Source organism: Mauremys mutica, chromosome 6 (genome assembly GCF_020497125.1).
Source record: "Mauremys mutica isolate MM-2020 ecotype Southern chromosome 6, ASM2049712v1, whole genome shotgun sequence".
Taxonomy (NCBI): domain Eukaryota; kingdom Metazoa; phylum Chordata; order Testudines; family Geoemydidae; genus Mauremys; species Mauremys mutica.
The window spans coordinates 127338725-127364734 of record NC_059077.1 but is presented as its reverse complement, the minus strand read 5'-3'; the positions used below and the strand labels follow the sequence as shown (position 1 = coordinate 127364734).

The 26010-nt window shown below is 47.0% G+C and overlaps 1 protein-coding gene across 7 annotated transcripts in view; it reads right to left on the bottom strand.

Moving 5' to 3' along the window:
- LOC123373101 overlaps window positions 1–15459 on the bottom strand; it is a 66461-nt gene extending 51002 nt beyond the window's left edge. For 3 of the 7 annotated variants that reach the window (XM_045021885.1, XM_045021891.1, XM_045021890.1), the window contains exons 1-2: window positions 15293–15459; window positions 9329–9402 (exon numbers count right to left, since the gene is read on the bottom strand). The gene's annotated coding sequence lies outside the window, so the exon portion shown is untranslated. Of the gene's footprint in view, window positions 1–9328; window positions 9403–12345; window positions 12409–15292 lie in introns of those variants that run through there. The other 4 variants (XM_045021889.1, XM_045021886.1, XM_045021887.1 and 1 more) reach the window with 3 other exon arrangements.
- Window positions 15460–26010: the final 10551 nt, after the last annotated feature.

Genomic DNA, 26010 nt, shown 5'->3' with positions numbered 1-26010 from the left:
CTTGGACCCATGTAGCTGCTCTCAGTGCTGGACCCAAAAGGGCTGATCATTGGGGGAAATGGATTTACTTGTCTTTATTCATCCTGAGCATGGAATTCCAGGAGCATTTTGGCTCCCTAAGCAACTTAGAGCATCCCTACACCAGGCACTCCTCTCCTGGCAGTTCAGGTCAGCCTAATTTATATTGACAGAACTATGCAAAGTAGCTGGAATATCAGTCCTGCTGCCTCTTCCAGACTCCTTCTCACAACTGCGTGATATCACTATTCTCAGTGCAGCCAAAGGCTGCTGTCTTTACTGTTTTAGCATTCAAAATTCTGCCCATGCCACTAGCACTTTCTTCCTTGTCCCCTTCCTGCCAGGCCAGTTACATGACGATTGACTCACTGGGAGAAGGGAATATAGACTGTCACTCAAATCCCATTTGTCCTCACAACCCCGCCCCTCTACTTTGAAGAAACAGCAAGATAAATTGACTCTTAACCTCCAAAGACTCACTTGCAATAGGTTGCATCGTCTTAATGGGTTTAAACATCTCCAAAAATTCAGTCTTCGTGGCCAACTCCTGTACAGTAAATAAATCTGTTGTACATTGAGTGCTGCAGATAGAAGAAAGTCACCCAAATTACAGAAGCATGAAATGATCTTTCTCTCTCTGGGGAGGATTTTGCATTTCCTGTTTCTAGCGGTAGAACAAATCACTTAGATGTATTTGTCCATGTACTTGACTGAAGTGCTATAAAGTCGGTAATATAAGCTGAATAGAGAACATGCCGGTGACTTAACTCTTTGCCCTGAGGCTGATTTTGCCTTTTGCATAATTAGATTGATCTCTTTTCCCTGCTAGACACAAATGAACAGGGAGTTAAAATACCTTCAGCACAGGGAAGGCAAGGTTGGGGTGATTTCTCTGCCTTTGGTAGAATTCTGCCAACTATCCAGACATTAAAGCTGTGGTGCTCAAAAAATATCAAAGAGCAATTTTTTTTGGTGTGGGTCTTTCCGCTAGGTCTCAGGTATTTTCAAAAGAGTTTCCCACCAGAAGGTAATCTCAGGACCCCTCTTATAAAGAGACCAGATCCTCAGCGAATGGAAACCAACATAGCTCTGAAGTCAATGGAGATCTTACACCAGTTGAAGATCTGGCCCAGGGCCTATAATTGGCAAAGAATCAAGTCATAACCCAAAATCCCAGCTTTCCTAGACTGGCCCCATGGATAAGTATATAATGCCGAAGAACAGCTGCTTTATAGCTGGGTCTTTAAAGGGACTGAGCAATTAATGGAAGGTACAGGAGTGGAGCCGCTTTCAGGATTGTTCCGAATACAGCATGCTACTTCAGCATGTTCCTTCAGTAACGAAGCCTGTGGGGTCAGTGAAACTACTCACATGCTTGAAATTAAGTATGTGTTTAAGGAACTCGCTGAACTGATGTCTTGGTCTTTGCTGCGCACTGTGTCATATCAAGTAGTCTGGCAGTGCATTTCCTCTGATTACACAAACAATTCGAAGCTTTAGAACTAGACACTTTGCAGTTTTGAAAACTATAGAGAAGAGAGATTTCAAAATCTGTCCTCTGACAAAAAGGATAAAATGCATTTATGGGGCAACATAGATGCTTGTAGGTTCTAAGTGTGATACTCCCTGATCTTTTGGGTCACATGAGGCCCAAAGTTGAAGTCCCAAAAGCTACACGAAAAAGACGTCTTTGTAGGGTGACCATATGTCCCATTTTGGCTGGGACAGTCCCTTTTTTAAGCTCTGTCCTGGCCATCCTGACTTTCTTTTGGCAAAACTGTCCCATTTGCTTTTGCCAGCTGATCATCAGGGGCCTGAAGGAACGTGTTGGGGGCGGGGGAATGGAGGCAACACCAGCCCCGCATGGGACGGAGGGCTCAGGAAAGCAGTTCAGGCTGGGTTGGCCATGAGCCGGCGGCAGGGGGTATCAGGCTGCCCCATGCATGGGGAGGTGAGGGGGGCCTCAGGCTGGCCCCACGTGGGTGGGCAGTAGGGTGGCCACATAGCAAGTTTGAAATATCGGGATGGGGGTAGGGGGTAGTAGGCGCCCATTTAAGGAAAAGTCCCAGATATTGAGACGGTCTCTATAAAATCGGGACAGCTGATCACTCTAGTGGGCAGCAGGGAGGGATGGGGCCGGCCCTGTGCTGGGAGGGAGGTATTGGGCCAACTTCTGGGGCATCACATTTTTCTTTGGGAAAATATGGTCACTCGATCTTTGAGGCATTGAAGTACTCTTTAGTCATAAGTGAATTTTTCTTGATTATTCTGTTTTCAAGACATGAACAGGGCTTACAATGATCTTGCTATTTGTATCTGTAATGACCTCACATAACTGAGTGATGCCACATACTTCAACTGTTCATGTTTCTCCTTTTCAAATGGATTCTTTGCAGTTTTATTAATCAGGTAACTGCTTTTCAGGAAAAATTACTAGCATTGGAGCATGTCAAGTAGCTGCCTTGGAAACATTCAGCAGTATTGAAATACGGCAGCACCACAATACTCATTCCCTACTCATTTGTTTTCTCTTTGTAGCTCCTCTGTCTTTACTTATTTCAATAACAAATTCGATCTCTGTCTATTCTGCAGAACATTCAATCAATTTGCCCACTTTCAATGAGAGAGATGTTCTCAATTTGTTTGTTTGGAAGGGAAGTAATGTTGTTAGAATCCCATTAAAATTTGGAATGCTGGGCTGTATCAGAAAACAAAACAGCCAAACTGATTATTTTCTTGAACTATTGTTTTAAAGTCTCTCGAGATTAAACATCTTGTTAGACAAAGAGGGAAATAATGAAACCTGAGTATTTAAAGAGCAGCACGCAGGATTAGGACTCGCTTATAAATCCTTTAATACAAGTCCTCTTTTCCTCCAATCAATGACATTGGCAAGCAAAAGCCATTTTAAATGAGGTTGTAGCAAATCTGTTTTTTTTGCTGTGCCTGCCCCCACTGCTGACAGAGAAGTTGCTGAGCTAAGCTTGTGATTATGCTCTAACCCGGAGTCAGGGAGGAGCCCTGCTGTAACTGCTGCTGTTTTAAAGGAATATTGGGTGACAAAAATATGATTTCCAGGCAGCAAATAGGATTGTGCAGCTGCCTGCTGTGTGCAGATACACTCAGCAGGATTCCTCCGGCTGACATCATGTACAGAAGACTGGCTGATTCCCTGGAATATTTACCAGCCTTCATTTTGCTGCAGATACTGAGCGGGTGAGGGGCTGTCCAATGTGTAATATTTTTTTACCTTACTTTCAAAGTTTAATAAAACAATCTACATCATTGATTAACTCTATCCACAGTCTGCATTTAAAGACACTTTATTTGAAGCACTCTAGTAGAACTTTCTCTGATTATTCTATATATTACAGTAGCACTCAGACGTCTCTCAAGACCCAGCTGGGCTGGGCACTGGGCACTGGTTTACACTTAAAAGTTTGCTGGCAGAGCTATGTCTGCTAGGAGTACAAAAGAATCACAATACCCTCACTGACATAGTTCTGCCAGCAAAAGCCCTAGTTTAGATACAGTGATCCCGGCAAAACAGTGCTTTTGCCCGTTTGGCTTATTTTATTCAGGGAACCCTAAAAGCTATACCAGCAAAAGGACATGTCTGCCAGCATAAGCTGTATCTCCACGAGGTGGGTGTACCAATACAGTTATACCAGTCTCACTGGATCAGCAAATCCTTAGTAATCTACACAAGGCTGTAGAGATATAAGCACTCCTACACTACTATATCTGCACTCATACCAGAGTGCTTTTCCAGTTTATCTGTGCTGGCAAAACTGTCCTCATGTAGACAAGACCACAGAAGTGACATTTCCTTCCCTGAGGGGCTAACAATCTATACAAACAGGACAGGAGAACAGGTTCAGAGAGGGGAAGTGACTTGCCTAAGATCACACTACAGGTCAACAAAAGAGCTGGAACAGAGCCAAGGTCTCCTGCCTCCCCGCTGAGGGCATTATCCATTGCACCACACTGCCTCTCTCTCTCAAAAGAGTTTTTACTATATGGTTTTGATCACTTTCATGCTGTGATATCTATTTGTACTAGAGAACACACACCACTTGATCCCATGCATTTACCCGAAGCATTGAGACAGAGACACAAAAGTAAAGTAACTTTTCCAGTTTTAAATTGCATAAGAACATCTTGGTTTCATTGATCAGTGAGATTAGAAAGGCAACAGGTGTTAACAGAGAGGCAATTAATCCTGACACATTTTTGAGGTAATTATTTTCTTTAAATGTAATCCAGAAATGTTGAGTGGCATTTTCAAAAAAGTGCTCAGCATTACCTAATACTGCTCTTATGGAAGTCATAGAATATCAGGGTTGGAAGGGACCTCATCTAGTCCAACCCACTGCTCAAAGCAGGACAAATCCCCCGACAGTTTCATACCCCAGTTCCCTAAATGGCTCCCTTAAGCATTGAACTCACAGTGCAGGCCAATGCTCAACCACTGAGCTATCCCTCCACCAGTGGGAGTTTTATCATGGACTGTTGTGGAAACTGAGTCAGACCAACATGAAGCACTCAGGAAAATCCCACCTTTCCTGTGGAAACTTGAGCTAAAATGTATAGATTTGGAGGCCTAAATTTAGACAGCAAAATACAAATGGCCTGATCTTCAGAAGTGCTGAGCACCTGCTGTTCCCGATTAAGTCAAGGGGAGCAGCGGTTCTGAGGATTAGGTTGCTTTTATTAAGGTATCTAACTGTGGATTTAGGTGCTTAACGTTAGGCCCTCAACTCAACATTTTGTCATTGGGTTTCTGTGTACAACGACACAATACTCTTTCTCCCCACAGCTACAGTGAGTCATTTATTCAGTCCTGTGGTTATTTCCAAATTCCAAGGCCACATGACTCCCTTTGGAATCAATGGAACTTATATGGATAAATATCAGAGTCACTCTAAAAATCTCAGCCTCTGCTAGGACATTGTGGCTCAGGATTGCTGCCAGTAAGGGACGGTTTCTAAGCAAGAAGAGTTAGTGGTAAACTACCCTAAAACATTTCAAATCCACCCACAATTAAGAATAATTACGTGTACAGGGCTGCTGCTTCTACTTTTTTTTTTTTAATGCAAAAGACAAATATTGCTTAGAAAAGAGGCAGGAAAAACTCAAGATATCTGTGCGTGTGTGTGTGCGCGTGCGCACAATTTTTCATAGAATAGTAAAATTAATGCTGGAAAGACTCTTACCAGGTCATCCTCTCTTCCCTAGTGACATTAAAGATATTTTCTAACAAACAGTAAAGATCTAGTTCAAACCAATTATTTATTCTAAATAATTGCACTGAAAAACCTGCAGAACTGGAAAGATTTTTGACTAAATAATTGTACAAGGACATTGATCAAACTCAAATGAATATTTTATCAATAGTTCCCTGTGTATTTCAGATGTCACCAGTTATTAGTACCTCATAATGGTTAATTAGATGATGCATTGTTTGCAATGGGGAAAAGTGAATATTGAAACTAGACTAACTCTGCTCCTGTGGAAGTCAATGGGAAGTCTGAGTAAGAAGGCAGCTGATCTGGGTGTCAAGGAACATTCTAAGGCCTGATATCTACCACAAAGTTATGTTGACACAAGGCAGCTTACATCAACCATGTTATGCACGTCTCTTCACTTCAACTGGGCTACTGCAGACATAAGTGCCTCGTTATGCCAAATTACTAATACCACTTCCCTGAGCAGAGTAGAGCCAAGGTTGGTGTGTTTAGGTCGACACAATGTGAATGTAGACACTGCATTACTTATGTCGACTGTTACTGGCCTCCAGCAGCTGTGAACTCTGCTGTGAACTCTGCTGCCCAGGTCTCACCTAGACCGAACCCCCCCATAAAGCCGCATGAATTTTTGAAATTCCTTTTCCTGATTGCCCAGCTTGGCCAGAGTACCTAGCAGCTCTCCACTGTTGAGTGCAGCTGACCAGCTTGATACATGCTCCAGACGAACTTCTGCCTGGAGTAGACAGGAGGGGGTTGGATCTCCTGAGCCTGTGTGGAAAAGAGGGTTTGCAGGCACAGCTCCAAACAGTCACAGAAACGTGAACATCTACAAGCAGATTGCTTGGGGGTTGCAGGAGAAGGGCTCCCAGAGGGACCAGCAGCAGTCCCGTCTGAAAGAAAAAGAGCTGTGGCAGGCATACTAGAAGGCCAGGTCGGCCAACAATTGATCTGGTACAGAACCACAGACCTGCCACTTTTACAAAAAGCTGCATACCATCCTCAGCAGAGACCCCCCCCCACCACCACCATCCCCAGCAGCACCGTGGATAACCTCTGAGGAACCCGAGTCACTGGCCCCTGCTGTGAATAGTGAGGGGAAGGAGTATAGGGGACAGGAGACCAGGGGATCCAGCTGCAGAGTGAACCAGGACTTGTTTTTGACGCCACTGCACTCCAGCCAGTCCCGTCAGCTGGGCACGAGTGAACCCAGTGCAGGGAAGAAACCTCGGGTAAGTGTGCAGTAGAATTTCCAATTGCAGGGATGGCACTCCTGAAGTAGCAGGACACAGCTTTTGACTTATTATTAATTGACCTGTGCTAGAAGAGACGGTGGTACAACCAAGAGGGATAGAGTTGCTATCTGCTTTTCATTCTCCTCTAGCGTTAGGTAGTGGTGTGGCCACATGTGGCAGTTTGCTTATGTGCGCAAGGATGTCTCGTGAATCCGCTGGAAAGAGCTCAATGAAAATTCCATGCAGGTACTCTGCAAGCCTCTGCTGAAGGTTTCTAGGGAGGGCTGCCTTATTTGATATGGAAAATTGGTTAATTAAAAAAATCTTAACTAGTGCCTGTATTACCATATGTACTCAATTCTCACACTTATAAGAGAAATGTACATATTTCATGCAGTCAGCAGCACTGAGATTGCTCAGTATCTTCTCTGTTGTGAGCCATCTCCAATCTGCTCTTGGTCGTTACATGTCATATACACATCTTAAAAATAAAGGCCCAGATCCACTGCTACACTCTGTACCACTCTAGTAATGCAAAGCAGCTGCAAGCTGCACTTAGCCGGCCATCTAAGCCTCATTTATAGTTGTCTGGAGTCACTAGAACAGTGCAAAGCAAGGAGAACTTCCTGGTGGATGTGGCAAACATTTGTTTTTGAACATTGTATTTTGCCATTAGCACGTCAAAGTTTATGTTACTTGGGGAAAGATGCACTGACTTTGTCAAACAAAAGCAAGGCTGTTAAGCCAGGGAGTCACTCAATGCCAACTGGCAGAGGGGCCACCATACTCTAGCACATATCAGACCTGACACACACATTACCAACAACACACTGGTGTCATAATATGTATCTGAACGGTGTATTGTAAGGTATCAGATGTAAACTGGTGACATGCTGATCAGTGCATGATCAGTGCATGATGTATGTAGGGATTGTGTACAAAGTTATAGATGGGTGCTACAAATATGTCCTTAGACTGTGTTTGGGGGGCAGTGCCCTAGAGAAAGGAATATGGATTTATCTGTCTGACTGGCTTGATTGCTAGCAGAGGATAATGAAAGTAGATTTCCATATATGGTAAACAAAGCCATCAAGCTAACAAGCAGACACAATGGTCTTTGGGTCATATAAGGGGAGCAAAAAGCCGTTTTAGTTAGCTATCACTTAGGGAACAAAGGGGACAGCAGCCTTGGATTCTGTGAACCATGGGTATTGGCCTGGAGGGCTGGAGATGCTGGTAACATGATGTGAGTAAGAAAACTGCTTAGGTAGAGTGCAACTTGCTAAGATTAAGTTTGAATCACTAGAAAGCATGTTTTGTTTTGTTTGTATCCATACCTGCTTCTTTAGTTCTTATTTAATATCACTTAAATCTCTGTTCTTGGTTAATACATTTATTTTTGTTTTATTACCAAACCATCTCAGAAGTGCTGTTTATTAAAGTGAAGTGTGAGTCTTCAGCTAACCTAATAGGCTGCTGTGGGGTCCATCTCTTCGGAGGCAGCGAACCTAATTTTTGTGAGTGTCCAGTGAGAGGGAGTGGACACTGCAGAGAGACGTCTCTGGGGAACTCAGGAACGGGGGTTCACTGATTGCCAGTCTAACCCGTGCCTTGCAGGTAACAGAGTCTCAAGGAGCTTGCTGGCAAGGCACACAGGCTGGTGCATCAGGGAGCTGACACAGAGCTCAGCAACAGCAAAGCTCTCACACAGTGGCTTAGAGCTCTGGGTGCCTTGAGCAGGACCTAACAGTATTTTTGCACCTTTTAGAGTCCTACTGGCCTTTCTAGGGAGCCACACTATTTATAGATCTTCAGAAAAGACATCACAGGGTGTCTGCTGTTCTAACCTTTTCTTTGTTATGCTGGAGCTACAGATACCATTTATTTATCCCCTAGTTGATGTGAAGCTGTTACCTCCTGGTGACTCAGTGCTGAAAGGTAGGAAAGAAAAGAATAAAAGCAGTTCTAAAACATATCCCCTGCTGCGTTTAGCTAGGGAATCATGTGAAAAATATCAGACTGTGCTCTTCAAAAACACATTTTCCTGTACTCTACAGAAGATATTTTAGGAGGAGACTTTTAAAGGCACAGTAGGTAGTTCCCATTGGCTTTCAATGGGAGTTGGGCATTTAATGCTCAGCGGTGCCTTTGGAAAATCTCCCTCTATTACTTATTTTGAAATACACTCTTAAGTTTTAAACCAGCCCATTTGTCCTCTTCTGGACAGTTTCACCCACTTTTCTATGTAGCTTTATGATCACAGCACCTATTGGATTAGATGTTAAGGGTGGGCCTATCTATCAGAATTTGACTTGCATAGGCCTATCATTTAGGGCTTTTCTGGGAATGGAAAGACAGGGCAGCATTTCAAAAGGTATATAGAAGAAGTTGGGTTTGAACAAGACTGGCAAACATGGATCCATGAAGAGATTCCTCTTCTCTGCATAACAGTCCTGGATAAATGAAGCTGTGTGATAACTTGGTTAGTGCAAAGGAAGGTTCCTGATTTCTATCACAGCTAAATCAATGCTCCCTTTTAATTCTATCAATCCTTTTGGAAAACTTCAGGAATCAAGACCCTCACTGAAAAATCTGATGACTCATCTGAGTTGAACGTGGTAGCTCAGGAGTGTCAGGATCTAAAGATGGCCACATTTCATTTTGCATTATTGTCATGGTAAATACAGTTAGCGCTATCCCTTTCCCTCAATCCAAAGCAGAACTAGTGCTGCTGTCAAAGGGGAGGTTTGCACAAAGATCAAGATACAGAGTGGTCTTCATTTCATTAAAAACATGGCTTTAACCATCAACGCTATGCTGATGACTCACAAGTATTCCTCTACTCCAGCTGTGTCTCCTTCCATCCGGACTAAAATCTCAGGCTCATTTTGATGTCTGGATGTCTAGGAGGAAACGTTCCAGTTAACTCCATACATGGCCAAAATGGAGCTCTTGATCTTTCCCGCTCCCTCCTTTCTTAGTCACTAAAGCCCTTCCTTTTCAGCTTTTATTTTTTATTTCCTGGGAATGTATTGGGTTTTACTTTAAAAAATTTAAAATGGGAGCACATGGTAAAAACCAAAAACGAAGGGCAGCAGGCCAGAGGAGAGGGCTCGCTGGTGCCCATGGGGATGGATGGGTACCTGCCGCATGGCAGTTGAGGAAGCCTTTCACTCCTTGCAGTGGTCAGGTGGTCTCAGCAGCCAGGACCCAACTCCCTGCCATTCTCACTTCCCCAATGTGCAGGGAAAGGAAACCTGGCTGGGGTCAGGAGGGAAGTGGAAGGCTGCACGCCATGTGCACTGACTCCCTGACTGACAGACCCCCCCCCTCACCCCCTAAGCTCTTCAGTGCAGCCCTGTCTGCGTCCTCTGCAAAAAAAATCCTCCATCTTGAGAAAGCAAAATTTGGGTGAAAAACTGGTAAAACCGAGAGACTTTGTGAGGGAAAAAACCAAAGCAAATACTGAGAATGATGGGCCTTAGTCACTGTGGACAATATCCTGTTCCCCATCGCTCAGGCCCATAAACTGGTTGTCATCTTTGGTGCAGACCTAACCCTTCAATTGAAGGGGTATTGAAATCTTGCTGCTTCAGCGGTCATCCAGGCTCTCATCTGGTGTACCAGTTTCTGCAACCTTCCTAGCCTGGAGAAATGCCATTCTCACATCCCCTGTCAATCCATTCAAAATGCTGCTGTAAAGACTGGGTGTCCCAACCTTGATGCTCCAGCCGTGTCTTGGCATCCCTACACTAGCTCCCTCATTGCCACGATAGTCACCTCCTGGCGATGGGGGAGGTGGGGATGACTACTTGCCTTGCCTTTCATGGCCTGTGACTGCTCTTCTTTTCTCTTATACACTGTCAAGCTGTTGACTCTGGTTGCACTCTGTCCACAGTGCCAGGCTTTATTGCTCCTGAGGCAAATGGAGACATTGGTTTGGGCTCTTCTGCTCTCATGCAGCTCAGATTTTCTCATGCCAACAAGGGCAAGGTGAGCATTAGTTCACAAGAGGTGAACTGGTGGTGAAGGTCAATGAAATTTTCTGCTACACACCTGCTCTAAAGCCATTCCTTCACGTCGTGCCCAGTCAAATGGAATTTTGCATTTGCATCATTCAGCATCAGGCTATACAGTGGTGCTGTATGCCTGCCATCTAAATCCAGTATTGCTAGGTGGACAGTTAAATGTGTCAGGAAGATTTGCAAAGCAAGAGGTTACTGAGCCAATATCACAAATCAGAGCATACTTAAGCCTCTGGCAATCACTTCAAAATTTAGGCCCGAATCCAGCAAAGCACTAATTGAAGCATGTGTATAAGTGTTTGCTGCATAGGGTAGTCCTTCCTCTATGAGTTTCCAGAGCAGTCGCTTGGAGTTCTAGTCACTCTTTTAACAAGCAGTGTCTCACTGCTGATCTCATCTTCTGCAACTCTTTGGGACTAAAACTGGGCAGTAGCATTTTCGCTTCCTCTCAGCTTACTCGCTTGTGCCTTACAAGGAACCTCGTAGTGTATCTGAGGGCAGGTCCATACTCACCGCGCGGGTAGACGCGGTGAGTTTGACTTCTCCGAGTTCGAACTATCGCGTCTAATCAAGATGCGATAGTTCAAACTCCCCGCGCGCTCCGGTCGACTCCGGAAATCCACCACCACGAACGGCGGTGGCGGAGTCGACCTTGGAGCCGTGGAGTTCGACCCCGCCGCGTCTGGACGGGTAAGCTACGCTATTCGCGTAGCTGAACTTGCGTACCCTAGTTCGACCCCCCCCCCCTTAGTGTAGATCAGGCCTCAGGGTAGGTCCATACTTACCGCGCGGGTCGACGCAGTGAGTTCGACTTCTCGGAGTTCGAACTATCACGTCTAATCAAGACACGATAGTTCGAACTCCCCACGCGCTCCGGTCGACTCCGGAACTCCACCACCACGAACGGCGGTGGCGGAGTCGACGGGGGAGCCGCGGAGTTTGACCCCGCCGCGTCTGGATGGGTAAGTCAGTCGAACTAAGGTAGTTCGACTTCAGCTACGCTATTTGCATAGCTGAAGTCGCGTACCTTAGTTCGACACACCCCCCATAGTGTAGACCAGACCTAAGACATCTTGTCTCCTCCCCTCAGAGTGGACAGAGTGTTGAGCCTCACTTGTTAAATAAACATACCCAATTATAGATAGAAAAATCCACATGCATGTATGATCGGGCATAATAAACTAAGACTAGCATTTTCAAAGCTGAACAGGCATCTAAACATTATGGATCTGATTTCAGGATCGGGACCTTATAATAGGGAGGTCAAAGCTTGGACCCCTCTAGCAAAGTTGGGAGTAGTTATAGTAAATAGAAGGGATCTTAACTTTGGTAAATATATAAAGCTGCAAGATCAACCTACTGTACATTTTAAAATTGATTTGTTTATACTTTGCTTCTGAAATAGTCAGGGGGTGAAAGTAAAATTGAACTCTTACTAGTACAGGGGCCTGCCGGAACGGGCGGGACCTCGGGGGAAGGGGCAGAGCTGGGGTCAGTGTCTCCCAGCCAGCCCATCCGTGCTGCCTGGCCTGTGGCACCTGGGGCTCCAGCCGCAATTTAAACCCTAAGCAGTAGCAGCAGTGGTGGTGGTGGCCAGAGCCCCGGGTCCTTTAAAATCACTGGCCACGGAGCAGCTGCTCCTTTTCCTGTAGGGACCTGGCAGGGCCGCCGATGGGAGGTGCAAAAGAGGCAGCGATGTTAAAGCGCTGCCATGGCCTGTACCTCCTTACTTTCACCCCTCGAAATAGTATTCTGTATTTTTTTAAGTCAGGGACTTAATGTGATAAACTAAGAAGAAGTAATAGAATATGTTCTTTCTACCTGTTAAGAATACAAATGACTCTGACTGGAGAGTTTCTTCCTCATCTTGATGCATTCAAGTTTAGCTACTTCTGTGATGTGCTAACAATGAGAATTTTTGGCCTCACAAATCACAGAGCAGCAACAAGACATAGAATCATAGAATCATAGACTTTAAGGTCAGAAGGGACCATTATGATCATCTAGTCTGACCTCCTGCACAATGCAGGCCACAGAATCTCACCCACCCACTCCTGTATCAAAGCTATGTCTGAGCCACTGAAATCCTCAAATCATGGTTTAAAGACTTCAAGGTGCAGAGAATCTTCCAGCAAGTGACCCGTGCCCCATGCTGCAGAGGAAGGCGAACCCCCCCCCCCCAGGGCTTCGGCCAATCTGCCCTGGAGGAAAATTCCTTCCCGACCCCAAATATGGTGATCAGCTAAACCCTGAGCATGTGGGGAAGACTCATCAGCCGGACACCCAGGAAAGAATTCTCTGTAGTAACTCAGATCCCACCCCATCTAACATCCCAGCACAAGCCATTGGGCATATTTACCGCTAGTAGTCAAAGACCAATTAATTGCCAAAATTAGGCTATCCCATCATACCATCCCCTCCATGAACTTATCAAGCTTAGTATTGAAGCCAGATATGTCTTTTGCCCCCACTTCTCCCCTTGGAAGGCTGTTCCAGAACTTCACTCCTCTAATGGTTTGAAACCTTCGTCTAATTTCAAGTCTAAACTTCCTGATGGCCAGTTTATATCCATTTGTTCTTGTGTCCACATTGGTACTAAGCTTAAATAATTCCTCTCCCTCCCTGGTATTTATTCCTCTGATATATTCATAGAGCGCAATCATATCTCCCCTCAGCCTTCTTTTGGTTAGGCTAAACAAGCCAAGCTCTTTGAGTCTCCTTTCATATGACAGGTTTTCCATTCCTCGGATCATCCTAGTAGCCCTTCTCTGAACCTGACATCTGACATATCACACCACTAACATTAAACAAACCCAATCAGCAATTGAAGGGCAATCATACTGCAGACTAGGTGAGCAATGCTCTCTGAGATTTGTGACTATCTATCCAAAGGAGGCCCTCCACCTGCCCGTTGTGTGAGGGGGCTGAGAGCAGCCCCTGGCCTGTGTCCCCACCCCCAGGCTCCCTGCCCAGCCCAGGGCAGGTGGAGATGGAGGGTCTGGGACTACAGACAGCTGTGGGGAGCCGTGGACCCTCTACCTGCTCTTGGTGGGGGGCCTGAGGGGCAGGGACATGAGCTGGGGACTCTTCTCAGCAGGCCCCCTGCACTGCAGGCAGGTGGAGGGTCCACTGTGGCTCCCCACAGCTGCCTGCGTGGCTCTTATCATGGCCAGGCTGTGGCTCTGAGCCCCTGTTCCCCACCCCGGCCAGAGCTGGGTCAGGGAGAGCCTCATGGGTAGCTGTGGTGAGCCTTGGTCCCTTCACCTGTCCTGGGTGGGAGGGCCAGGGGGTGGGGACATGTGCAGGGGTTCTGGGGTGGGCTCTCCAGCCCTGCTCCGGCTTGGCTGGGGGTAGGGCCTCGGGGGGAAGAGGAGGCGCAGGGCCCCTAACCACCCCACTTTTGGGAAGGCTCCGACACCCTTGGAGGCAGCATGCACTTCCTCCAATGTAGGGCACACCCATGAAGCAAAGTTAAATTTGAGCAGCAATGTCCTAGAAAGCCCTTTGCAAAGAAACCCTTGGAATGTAGTTTTCTGTAGGACCTTGGTCAAATAAAAACTATACCAATCTGGAACTTCCTATCAATCCAACTACCCAAACTGCATATACCTTGCTGTAGCTCTTTAATCACTGCAACTAACCTAGCAACAGGACAGTTTAGGAAAGGAGGACTATCCAGCAGTATGTTAAAGGGAAGAATTGATTTTTATGCACATACAGCTCACACCACTCAAATTTCCAAAACAAACAAGTCACCTCCAGGTTGAGGCCAAGTGTCACAGAGTTTCGGGGAGACAAGGCCCTGCACCCCCAGCTTCCTGTGATTCACTATGACTCTCAGCCAGCCAGTAAAACAGAAGGTTTATTTAGATGACAGGAACAGAGTCCAAAATGGAGTGTGTATGTACAGACAACAGGAGCCCCTCAATCAGGTTCATAGAATATTAGGGTTGGAAGGGACCTCAAGAGGTCATCTAGTCCAACCCCCTGCTCAAAGCAGGACCAGTCCCCAAATGGCCCCCTCAAGGATTGAACTCACAAGCCTGAGTTTAGCAGGCCAATACTCAAACCACTGAACTATGCCTCCCCCCAGGTTCATACTGGGGGGCCAGAGATCCCAGACAGGCTTCCCTCCCCTTCCCCAACCAGCTCCAAACTGAAACTCTCCAGCCCCTCCTCTGCCTTTGTCTCTTTCCCTGGCCAGGAGGTCACCTGATCTCTTTGTTCTCCAACACCTTCAGTTGGAACCTTTGCAGAGTAGGGGCCCAGGCCATCAGTTGCCAGGAGACAGGGTGTCGGCTATTCTCTGCGCAGACAGCATCACACTGGCCCTCTCGGGCTCTGCAACAATCACACCCCCTTATCCCACCACTTAGATACTTAAGAACTGCATAGGGAAAACTGAGGCACCCACACAGTATTCAGAGAGAACATTAAGAACAGCCCCACTTCGTCACACCAAGCAAAGAACATTTCAGCTTTAAAGGAATTTGTCTAAGGAAGTGGAAAAGGGAGGGCTGGAGTGGCAATTGGAACTTCCCATTCTCTGTAGTTTGTGTTATTTGGACTGGCTGTAATAGCATTTAATGACCAGCTTTTTAAAAAGATCAGCACTGTTGACTTTTGATCCCAGACCTGATCTGAGGACGCATGTATTTATAAGCAGGCTATAGTTTATATAGTCCATATGCTAAGAAATGCAAAAATATTGATAAGAAAACCAATTAAGTTGTAATCCAAGTAGGGAAATATTGGGAAATATACTAACCCAATCAGAATGAACAATCAGAACCCCGCGTCTGGTTCCCCGGAATGCCATACATGGACAGAGGGCTGGGAGGCAATCTAAATATGGTCACAGGACATGTGTGGGTATATGAGGAAAAATATGTATAAAAAGGGGGTGTTATATCCAATCTTTAGGAGGCATATCAGAGTGACAGGATGGCAGAAGCCTGGGTCACCACCTCCCACTTATGATGTTCTCCACATTCTGTTTTCTTCTATCTTTGTTTCCGTCTCCATGGTGCCATGAGCCTGTCAGAACTGGGAGTTGTTACATTCTGGGTATCTGTTTTCTGTCAGCTAGCAGTGAAACTCGGTGTAGCCTGAAGGCTTGTGTCTCTCATCAACAGAAGTTGGTCCAATAGAAGATATTACCTCACCCACCTTGTGAGACGAAGTGGGGGATTTTCTTCTTTTTTTTCTTTTTTTTTTCCAACGGTTGGCATGCAGAGGGGGTGGGACTCAGTTTCCCTGTGTGTTACAGGTTTAACAAGGGGATGGGAGAGGGAGTTTGTTATTACAGAGGATTGGAGAGGAAACTTGGGACCCCAGCCAATGGTCAGGAGAATGGATACCCCAGCGACTGGTGACTTGGTGACCGGGAGGCCCCGCTCAGACGTCACAGCCGGTTCTAGCCAGTGGAAGGACAATGGGCTGCGGAAAGAGGACCTACCTAGCCAGTTCCAGACAGTGGGGAACAAAGGACAGATGAGAGGAGAAGCTTAGAGGAGAGGAGGCCCAGGCAACCCTCTGTTTACCTGGACAGAAGAGAGAGTACAGAGGCGGGGCTTGGGGGCAAGGTGATATTGGATGCCCAGCTGGAAAGCGCGGGGTCTCTGAATTGGAGAGAGAAAGCAGGAGAGACTTATATGTACTGTGCTGAGGGAGGCCAGGCCTGAAGGCCCTGAGAGTTCCTATGCTGTGTTCAGATGCTCAATAAACCCTCCTGTTTTACATTGGCTGAGAGTCGCTCGGGTCTAGAGATGAAGGTTGCATTATTCCCTCTGGGTGTGGAGGCCCCATGAGCCCAGAGCGAGTGGACTCCCTGAGGGGGCCCACAGTGAGAAACAGGCATGCTAAGGCTCAGAGAGGTGTGGTTCCAGAAGGTGGAGGGGCCTACGGCTTAACCCCCTAGAGAGAGTGGACCCCCAAGAAGGGCTGTTGTACTGAAGGGGGTTCCTCCCAGGGACCATACAGAGCCAACAGAGAGCACGAGTCCTGTGAGTCCATGACACCTTGTCTCTTTTATATCCTGGGACCAGCACTACTACAACAACACCACATAATGCTTATGTTTGGAACTATTTGGATCTTAAGTAAAGTTTTCACGTTTCTATGTGTGACTCACCAATCTCATTCTTAATAAATGTCCATAGCTGCCTGAGTAAAGAACCTGGAATCAAAGATTTGTGCAATTTTCACTCAAAATTAATCAAAAGCTACAGCACCTAAATGAAACACCCACGTTTTCAAAAGTGCTACGACATACTGCATGGGTGGCTGATCTAAGTAAGAAGCAGAGGTGCTAGAAGAAGCAGTGATTCATGATCAGACAATGGAGCGCTAATGGGAAAGAATTTCAAAATTGCACAAGTGACTTAGGAGTCTTAGCCTCACTGAAAGTCCACGAGTCCTAGGACCCCAAATCCCATGATTTCAAGGGAGTTAAGCACTTAAATACCTTTAAAGGATCTGGCTCTTAGGCAGTTTGAGAATTTTACCTAATGTCTCCTCATTGAAGCCAATAAGGTCTCCCTTATCCTATCACACTGTCTCTTATGGTGACAAAGGCCAATTGCTTTAGCTCTTTCTCGACAGCTTGTATAGATCATGAGCCTGACTACCCTATGATGTATTGTATCTGCCACCTTATGCTATAAAACTACAGATGGAAGATTCATGCAGCAAGAAGACTAACAGAATACTAAGGATATGAGAAACAAAAGGAAGAATAATTCAATGGAGTGTCCTGCAGCTTAGCACAAATGGAATCCCCAACTATCTACTTCCTTTCTGTGCTCTGCTGTAGATAGGTACTTAGGGCAAGATTTCGATCTCTGCAATCTTGGTGTGAATCTAATAACACTTCAATGATTTTAATGATGTTACTCTGGATTGATAGTGATATAACTGAGATTAGATTCTGGCCCCTAGTTCTATAATAATGTGCATTTTCCTAGCATTGTGGATTTGCCTCAACATATGAACATAGTTTCAGCATGTTTTAGTATATTTACACTAAGAAAGTGTGTCTATTCAACATTAATTACAGTAAATAGAAATACAGGACTTGCCAGACTGGGTCAGACCAGCTGTTGGCTTCAACTAGCCCAATATCATGTCCCTGACAGCGTCCACTACTAGTTACTTTGGAGGAAGGTGTGACAGGTTGGATCACAGACCCTCCCCCCCTGGGAGCTGCAAACTGATGTGCCAAGACTACCTCTGCTCCTGTTTTCCCTGCCAGCTCAGGATTCCAGCACCCTCTCTTGCTGAGCCAGACACTCCCGTCTGCTCCAACAAAGAGCCAGGGTCCGAATTACTTGCCCCAAAGCTTCAGGTTTACCTGAAAGCAGCTCACAGAAGTGTTCCTGCCTTTAACACTCAGATGCCCAACTCCCAATAGGGTCTAAACCCAAATAAATCCGTTTTACCCTGTATAAAGCTTAATTGTTAAAGTATAAAGTATAAAGTATACTGTATAAAGTATAATTGTTCGCCCCCTATAACACTGATAAAGAGAGATGCACAGCTGTTTGCTCCCTCAGGTATTAATACATACTCTGAGTTAATTAATAAGTAAAAAGTGATTTTATTAAATACAGAAAGTAGGATTTAAGTGGTTCAAAGTAGTAACAGACAGAACAAAGTAAGTCACCAAGCAAAATAAAATAAAACGCGCAAATCTATGTCTAATCAAACTGAATACAGAAAATCTCACCCTCAGAGATACTTCAGTAAGTTTTTTCCTTAGACTGGACACCTTCCAGGCCTGGGCACAATTCTTTCCCCTGGTACAGCTCTTGTTCCAGCTCAGGTGGTAGCTGGGAGATTCTTCGTGATGGTTTTCTCCCTTTGTTTTGTTCCACCCCTTTATATATCTTTTGCATAAGGTGGAAATCCTTTGTCTCTCTCTGGTTTCCACTCCCCCTCACTGGAAAAGCACCAGGTTAAAGATGGATTCCAGTTCATGTGACATGATCACATGTCACTGTAAGACCCCCCGCAAGCCTTCATTCCTCCCAGTCGGACTCACAGGAAGGCCTGCCTGCAAACAGAGCCATCCACAGTCAATTGTCCTGGTTGATGGGAGCCATTAAGATTTCAAACCACCATTAATGGCCCACACTTTGCATAATTACAATAGGCCCTCAAAGTTATATCTTATATTTCTAGCCCCAGATACAAGAGTGGTACATTTATACAAATAGGATGATCACACTTAGTATATTATAAGCTTTGTAAGAGACCTTTTGCATGACGCATATTCCAGTTACATTATATTCACTCATTACCATATTTTTATAAAACCATATAAACTGCACAATGTCACGGTTCAAGAAATGACTGGAATGTTTTGAATAACTTGCCCAGAGGGAAATCTCCTTCCCAATCCCCTCAGGTAAAAGATTGGTGTAAAGGATCCAAGGAAGGGGAAGCTAAGATAAATATATCTTCTCAGGGAAGGAGCAATCTTAAGGAAGTTCATAAGGTCCTTAACTCAGGGCTCTGGTTCAGAACTCCCAACCTTAGCAAATAAAAGTATTTGGGGCCAGTCCCGCTAATCCCCTGTAGCTCAGAACAGTCTGCAGCAATGCATTCCATTCTAGGCTCAGACTCTTGCTCCTAATCAGCAGCCTCTTCCTGTTTAAGTGGCCCAGGGCAAGGGGATCCTTGATTGAACCCCTTTATTTCAGATGCAACCTCCAGACTGTTTTCTTAAATTCTTGCTATCAATGCTGTCTCTTTGCAATGAGTTCCACAGGTTAATTGTGCATTGCGTAAGAAACTATTTCCTTTTACCAACTTTACATTTGCTGTCATTACATTTAATTGAATAGCTCCTTGTTCTTGTATGATAAGGGCAAAGATGAGCCCTTGTTTTCCCTTCTGTATACCACTATTATCCTCTCTCTCTTTATTATATCCCCTCTTATTCATCTCCCCAAACTAAAACTTTACAATCCCTCTTTATATTGAATCCTCTGGTCATCTCCATTGTCCTCTCTGAACTCCCCTCTACCTGAGAAAGGGTGAAGAGAACCCAGTACTCCAGGGCAGGAGTACTACCGTTTTCAGAATGTTTCCCCCCATTCTATTTGTTAGGCATCCTGACCCTGGGATGTCAAGGCTTTTTAGCGGTCCATCATTTAACACAAGGGTAGGCAACCTATGGCGAGCTGATTTTCAGTGGCACTCACACTGCCCGGGTCCTGGCCACTGGTCCGGGGGACTCTGCATTTTAATTTAATTTTAAATGAAGCGTCTTAAACATTTTAAAAACATTACTTACTTTACATACAATAATAGTTTAGTTATATATTATAGACTTATAGAAAGAGACCTTCTAAAAACATTAAAATGTATGACTGGCACCCAAAACCTTAAATTAGAGTGAATAAATGAAGACTCGGCACACTACTTCTGAAAGGTTGCCGATCCCTGATTTAACAGATTGCCTTTTCTCTATTCCACTAACAAATTCAGCTTCCTGCCCTCCCTCAGCACCAAACTTCCTGTCTAACTACCTACATATAAGGCCTTCATCACCATAGTGCCTGAGCATCTCATAATCAATAAGAGGGAAGGACCAGGCACATTTTACGAAGGGGAGACATAGGGTTTGGCGACACTTGCAGGTGTGCAGCGCTGGGAGTTAAAGCTGTCTTCGTACAGCTGTGTAGGGAAAGCGCTGGAGTGTGGCCACACTGACAGTGTGCAGTGTGGCAGTGTGGCCACATTTGCAGCATTTGCAGCGGTGTTGGGAGTGGTGCATTATGGGCAGCTATCCCACAGAGCACCTCGTCCCATTTTGGTGCCGTGGGTTGTGGGAAGGGGGCGGAGGGGGCGGGTCATTCTGCTTCCGGTCCCAACGCCCCGTGATGCATCGCTTCACATCCCAGCAATCCCTGTTTTTCCGTCCACGTTTGGCGCCATCTTGACTCTCTCAACGGTTTCTGTGCAGCACGAGTTCTGTGGGAAATGGAGCCCGAACTGCTGAGGAGTATGCTGACGAGTCTCGCCAGCACATCACTTTTGGCAGTTGAGCTATTCCTTAAGATCCAAAGTGATGAGGAGTCCGACGATGATATTGAGTCGCCTGACGCGTGTGACACTAAATTGCTTGTGGCATTCACGGAAATGCTCAGTACTGTGGAACGTCATTTTTGGGCTCGGGAAACAAGCACTGAGTGGTGGAATCACATCGTCATGGAAGTCTGGGATGACGAGCAGTGGCTGCAGAACTTTCGGATGAGAAAAGCCACTTTCATGGGACTGTGTGAGGAGCTTGCCCCCACCCTGCGGTGCAAGGACACGAGATTGAGAGCTGCCCTGCCGGTGGAGAAGCGGGTGGCTATTGCAATCTGGAAGCTGGCAACTCCAGACAGCTACCAATCGGTCGGGAACCAGTTTGGAGTGGGAAAGTCGACCATTGGAATCATGTTGATGCAAGTTTGCAGGGCCATTAATCGCAGCCTGCTAAGAAGAACCGTGACTCTGGGGAACGTGCAGGACATTGTGGATGGTTTTACACAAATGGGTTTCCCTAACTGTGGAAGGGCGATAGATGGGACGCATATTCCTATTCTGGCACCACCCCACCTAGCATCTGAGTATGTTAATCGGAAGGGGTATTTCTCTATGGTTCTCCAGGCGCTTGTGGATCACTGTGGGCGTTTCATTGACATTTACACAGGCTGGCCTGGAAAGGTGCATGACGCACGCATCTTTCGGAACACTGGCCTGTTCAGGAAGCTGCAGGCAGGGACTTTTTTCCCAGAGCAGAAGATCACAGTAGGGGACGTCGAAATGCCCATTGTGATCCTTGGAGACCCCGCTTACCCGTTACTGCCTTGGCTCATGAAACCCTATACAGGGAAGCTTGACAGGTGCAAGGACCGGTTCAACTACAGGCTGAGCCGGTGCCGAATGACTGTGGAGTGTGCTTTTGGCCGTTTAAAAGGGCGCTGGAGATCTCTGTATGGGAAGCTAGACTTGGGGGAAAGCAGCATCCCCGCAGTTATATCCGCGTGCTGTACCCTCCATAATATTTGTGAAGGGAAGGGTGAAAGATTCAGTCAGGCATGGACCTCTGTGGTGCAACGCCTGGAGGCTGAATTTGCACAGCCAGAGAGCAGGGCTACTAGAGAGGCCCAGCACAGGGCTGCAAGGATTAGGGATGCCTTGAGGGAGGAATTTGAGGCTGAAAACCAACAGTAATGTTTGGTGCCTTGCACAGGAGTGAAGTGCAGTGGTTACAATGTTAGTAGGAATCTGTGTTTCCTAAGCTGATTTGCACTGCCTGTTTCTTTCCTGGGCTAAGGTATCTTTGACTTTCTGCAATAATAAAGACTGTTTTCAAAGCCAAGAATTCTTTTATTTAACTTCCTTGACAGACACACAACATTTTGGGAACCTAAAAGGGCAGGGGGGTGGGGTGGGGAACTGTACAGTCACAGGTTTGAATATGTCCTGTCTGGAGTGCTGTGCAATGAGTGCTGCACTTCAGGATGCCTATACTGCATGGTGATGGGGGTTGAGTGCAGAGGGTAAGGGTCGTAGTTCTCAGGGCTGGTTGGGGAACGTACAGGTGTTGGAGGCAGCTGGTGGTGGTAAGAACCTGAATGCTGGGGAAGGGGGTTTTGAATGGGGGGAAACATTCTGAAAACGGTAGTACTCCTGCCCTGGAGTACTGGGTTCTCTTCACCCTTTCTCAGGTAGAGGGGAGTTCAGAGAGGACAATGGAGATGACCAGAGGATTGGGGCACAAGGGAAAGAGCTTTGGGCTGGGGTGGGGACCGGCACGGTAGTGCTCTGCCTGCATGGCTACGAGCGCCTGGATAGAGTCTGCTTGGCGCGCCAGGATGCTTATCAGCTGCTTTGTGCTTTTCTTCCTGGCCGCTGCGTTTTTCTAGCGGATCCTGCTTTCCCTTTCCCTCCAGTCCTGCACTTTTTGATTCTCTGTGACACAGTGATCCATAACAGCTTGCAGCGTGTCTTCCTTGCTTTTTTGCAGCTTCTTCTGTAGGTTTTGGAGTCTTTGAGCTTTGATAACATGGGCAGCCGAGATCTCAAGGTTGCTTGTGGAAAGGCAAAAAAGGCAACACTTAACAGAGGCAGCATTGTTTATATCAGACAGTTATTCCCATACAGTGAAGGAGTTTACAGTCTTCACAATAGCATAATTTTCCCATACCAAAGAGAGTGCACATAACCCACAGGAGCCCCGAAATGGTGAGTAAGGGGGACTGATTGCTTCAGGGCCGTACTGTCCTCGGGGTTTCTGTGCCTTGGGGAAAGCAAACAGCTGCAGGGGGCACCTACACTGAACACTCTCCCAACATTTTCCACAGGAGTTGATCCTGGAAGATATCTCGCTGCTGCAGGTCACCTGGGAAGAGCGGGAGGGTCTTCTACAGCAATGCGGATTCCGCCCTGGCCCCTATGCAGCTTGCCTGTGTGCAGCAATGGTCCCCCCACCCGCGGCACAGTGGCGCAGACGCGTTAGCCTGACTGGGACAAGGACCACAGTGGCTCTCCCAATAAACTTGTGCAAGCGCATTGCTCACGCTATTCCACATCTAGGCATGCATGCAGCCCTAACCCTCCCTCCTCTCCCGAAAAATTTCCATCCTGAAAATAAAAGCCGCTTACCAGGAACCCGCTCCTCTGTTTGTTCTCCACCAAGTACCGGCTGCTGTGACTGGCTACCTTCCTCCTGGCTTGAGAAGAGCTCCTGGCTGCATGCCTCCAGGGACTCCGGGGTGTCTTCCCCCACCCCAGTACCCTCACTCTTGGTTTCCTCCTCCCCCACCTCCTCCTGTCCCTCACCCCGCTCAGAAGTGTCCATCGTGGTCGTCGGATTGGCAGTGGGGTCACCCCCAAGTACCGCGTCCAGCTCTTTGTAAAAACGGCAGGTCATGGGGGCAGCGCCGGAGCGGCAGTTTCCCTCACGGGCTTTGCAACAGACACTCCGCAGCTCCTTCACTTTAACCCTGCACTGCAGCGCGTCCCGGTCATGGCCCCTTTCCAGCATAGCCCTTGATATCTGCCCATAGGTATCATAATTCCTACAGCTGGAGCGCAGCTGGGACTGCACAGCTTCCTCCCCCCAAACACTGATGAGGTCCAGCAACTTGCCATTGCTCCATGCTGGGGCTCGTTTGGCGCGTGGAGGCATGGTCACCTGGAAAGATTCACTGATTGCACTCCACACCTGGCTGAGCAAACAGGAAGGGGAATTTCAAAATTCCTGGGGCATTTAAAGGGCGAGTCACCTGAGGCCAGGGCAGTAGAGTTCGAACTGATGAGCAGAGTGGCTGAACAGGCATTCTGGGATACCTCCAAATACCTCTGGAGGCCAATAACAGCGCTTTTGGTGGCCACACTGGCAGAGCAGCGCTGCATCACCAGCGCTGCAGTCATTATTCCCCAGGCCAAGGTGGAGTACAGCCAGCGCTGTAGCCAGGGAGATACAGCGCTGTATAGGCCTTGCAAGTGTGGACGGTGAGTGAGTTGCAGCGCTGTAAAGCCACCACCAGCGCTGCAACTCTCCAGTGTAGCCAAGGCCTAAGACAAAGATAGGGGCATTAAGTGATTTGCTCAATACGGCTGTACCAAAGCTAGGATTTGAACACCGGTCTCTTTAATCCCAAGAGAGTACCTTAGCTACAAGGCTATCCTTCCTCTGTAGCAGTCTTTGCAGGCCAATAAGGCCTGGGCATGTATTAAACGACTGAGTTCAGACAGGGCTGATAATACTTCGTTAGGGAAGGCCTTACAGCTAACATAGAAGTATTGCTTCATTCTCAAGATTTGATCTTGAAGCAGGTGCTTTCTTTTTAAGCCTTCTGCCCTGGACCTGGCGCAGCTCTGCACACTGCAGTTGTTGTACCTCAGAGTTTATACTGCATTTGAAGTTGGGACTAGACAAAGTAACAAACCATCAGTAGTAAAAAGCATCAGAACAACGTCATCTATTGATATAACTTGCTGTGTTTTCTTCTGCAACTTTACAAAACTGCAGGAGTCTTAATCACACAGGCACAGCCGCTCCATTTTAAAGAAACTCACGGGGAAGAGTTCTGGGAGGATGGGAATGTCCACAAACAGCCCCCTATGGCAGGGATGGGCAAACTACAGCTGCATTTGGCCCTCCAGACATTTTAATCTGGCCCCTGTGTAGGGGCATCTGGGAGGTCCACACACTGCCCTGCCCCAAGTGCTGCCCCCGCAGCTCCCATTGGCCAGGAACTGCAGCCAATAGGAGCTGCATGGGCGGCACCTGCAGAGAGGGCAGCGAGCAGAAGCCCCTGGCCGTGCCTCCGCATAGGAAGCAGAGAGAGGACATGCCCAGGGCCGGCTCCAGGCACCAGCTCAGCAAGCAGGTGCTTGGGGAGGCCAAGAGGAAGGGGCGACATGTCGGGCTCTTCGGCGGCAATTCAGTGGCTGGTCCCTCGGTCCCTCTCGGAGGGAAGGACCTGCCACTGAATTGCTGCTGAAGAAGAAAGTGGCACGGTGGAGCTGCTGCCGATCGTGATTGTGGGTTTTTGGGTTTTTTTTCCGCCGCTTGGGGCGACAAAAACCGTGGAGCTGGCCCTGGACATGCCGCTGCTACTGGGAGCTGCTTGAGGTAAACGCTGCCCAGAGCCTGCACCTCTGACCCCCTCCCGTTCTCCAACCCCCTGCCCCAGCCCTGATCCACCTCTCACCCTCCAAACCCCTCAGTCCCAGCCTGGAGCACCTTCCTGCACCCCCAACACCTCATTCTGAACCCCTCCCCAGAGCCCACACCCCCAGCCGGAGTCCTCATCCCCTCCCGCACCCCAGCCTCCAATTTGGTGAGCATTCATGGTACGCCCTACAATTTCCATACCCAGATGTGGCCCTCAGGCCAAAACGTTTGCCCACCCCTGCCATATGGAGATATTCTTGGATTATTACATTGGTGGAGTTGGATTTGTGTAGTGTATTGGGATAGAGGACTATCCCTTTAAAGATTTTGCAAGCCTTCCAGTGATGCTTGCTGTGTTTGATGTTGTAGAAGCTGCCTGAAAGCAGTCAAAGCAGAAGTGTGTATGTAACTAGGCCTTGCATGTTTCTGTCTGATTAGTAAACATGGTGATTTGGGACCCAACTGTGCCAGTGAGGTGTCTGTTTTTATTATGCAAAGAGCAAAAGGTACAACACCTTACTCCCCTCCCCTTGCCTTCCCTCCCTGCTTCTGCCCTCTGTAGGAGATTCTGGTCTGCAGACAAGGATTAAAGCCATAGGTCTACTGACTAATAAGTTCTGTGTTTAAACCATTTTCGCAGCTTGTTTGTTTCTCACCGAACTCTGCCCTTCATCTTGCTAAAGACATTTGAAGATGTACGTTGGCAACAAGGACTGACTTTGAAAACACGGTCACGGACAAGACAGACCCTAGAAACTGATGCCACAAAAGCTCTAAGAAGGGAATATTGAGCAGCACACAATTCC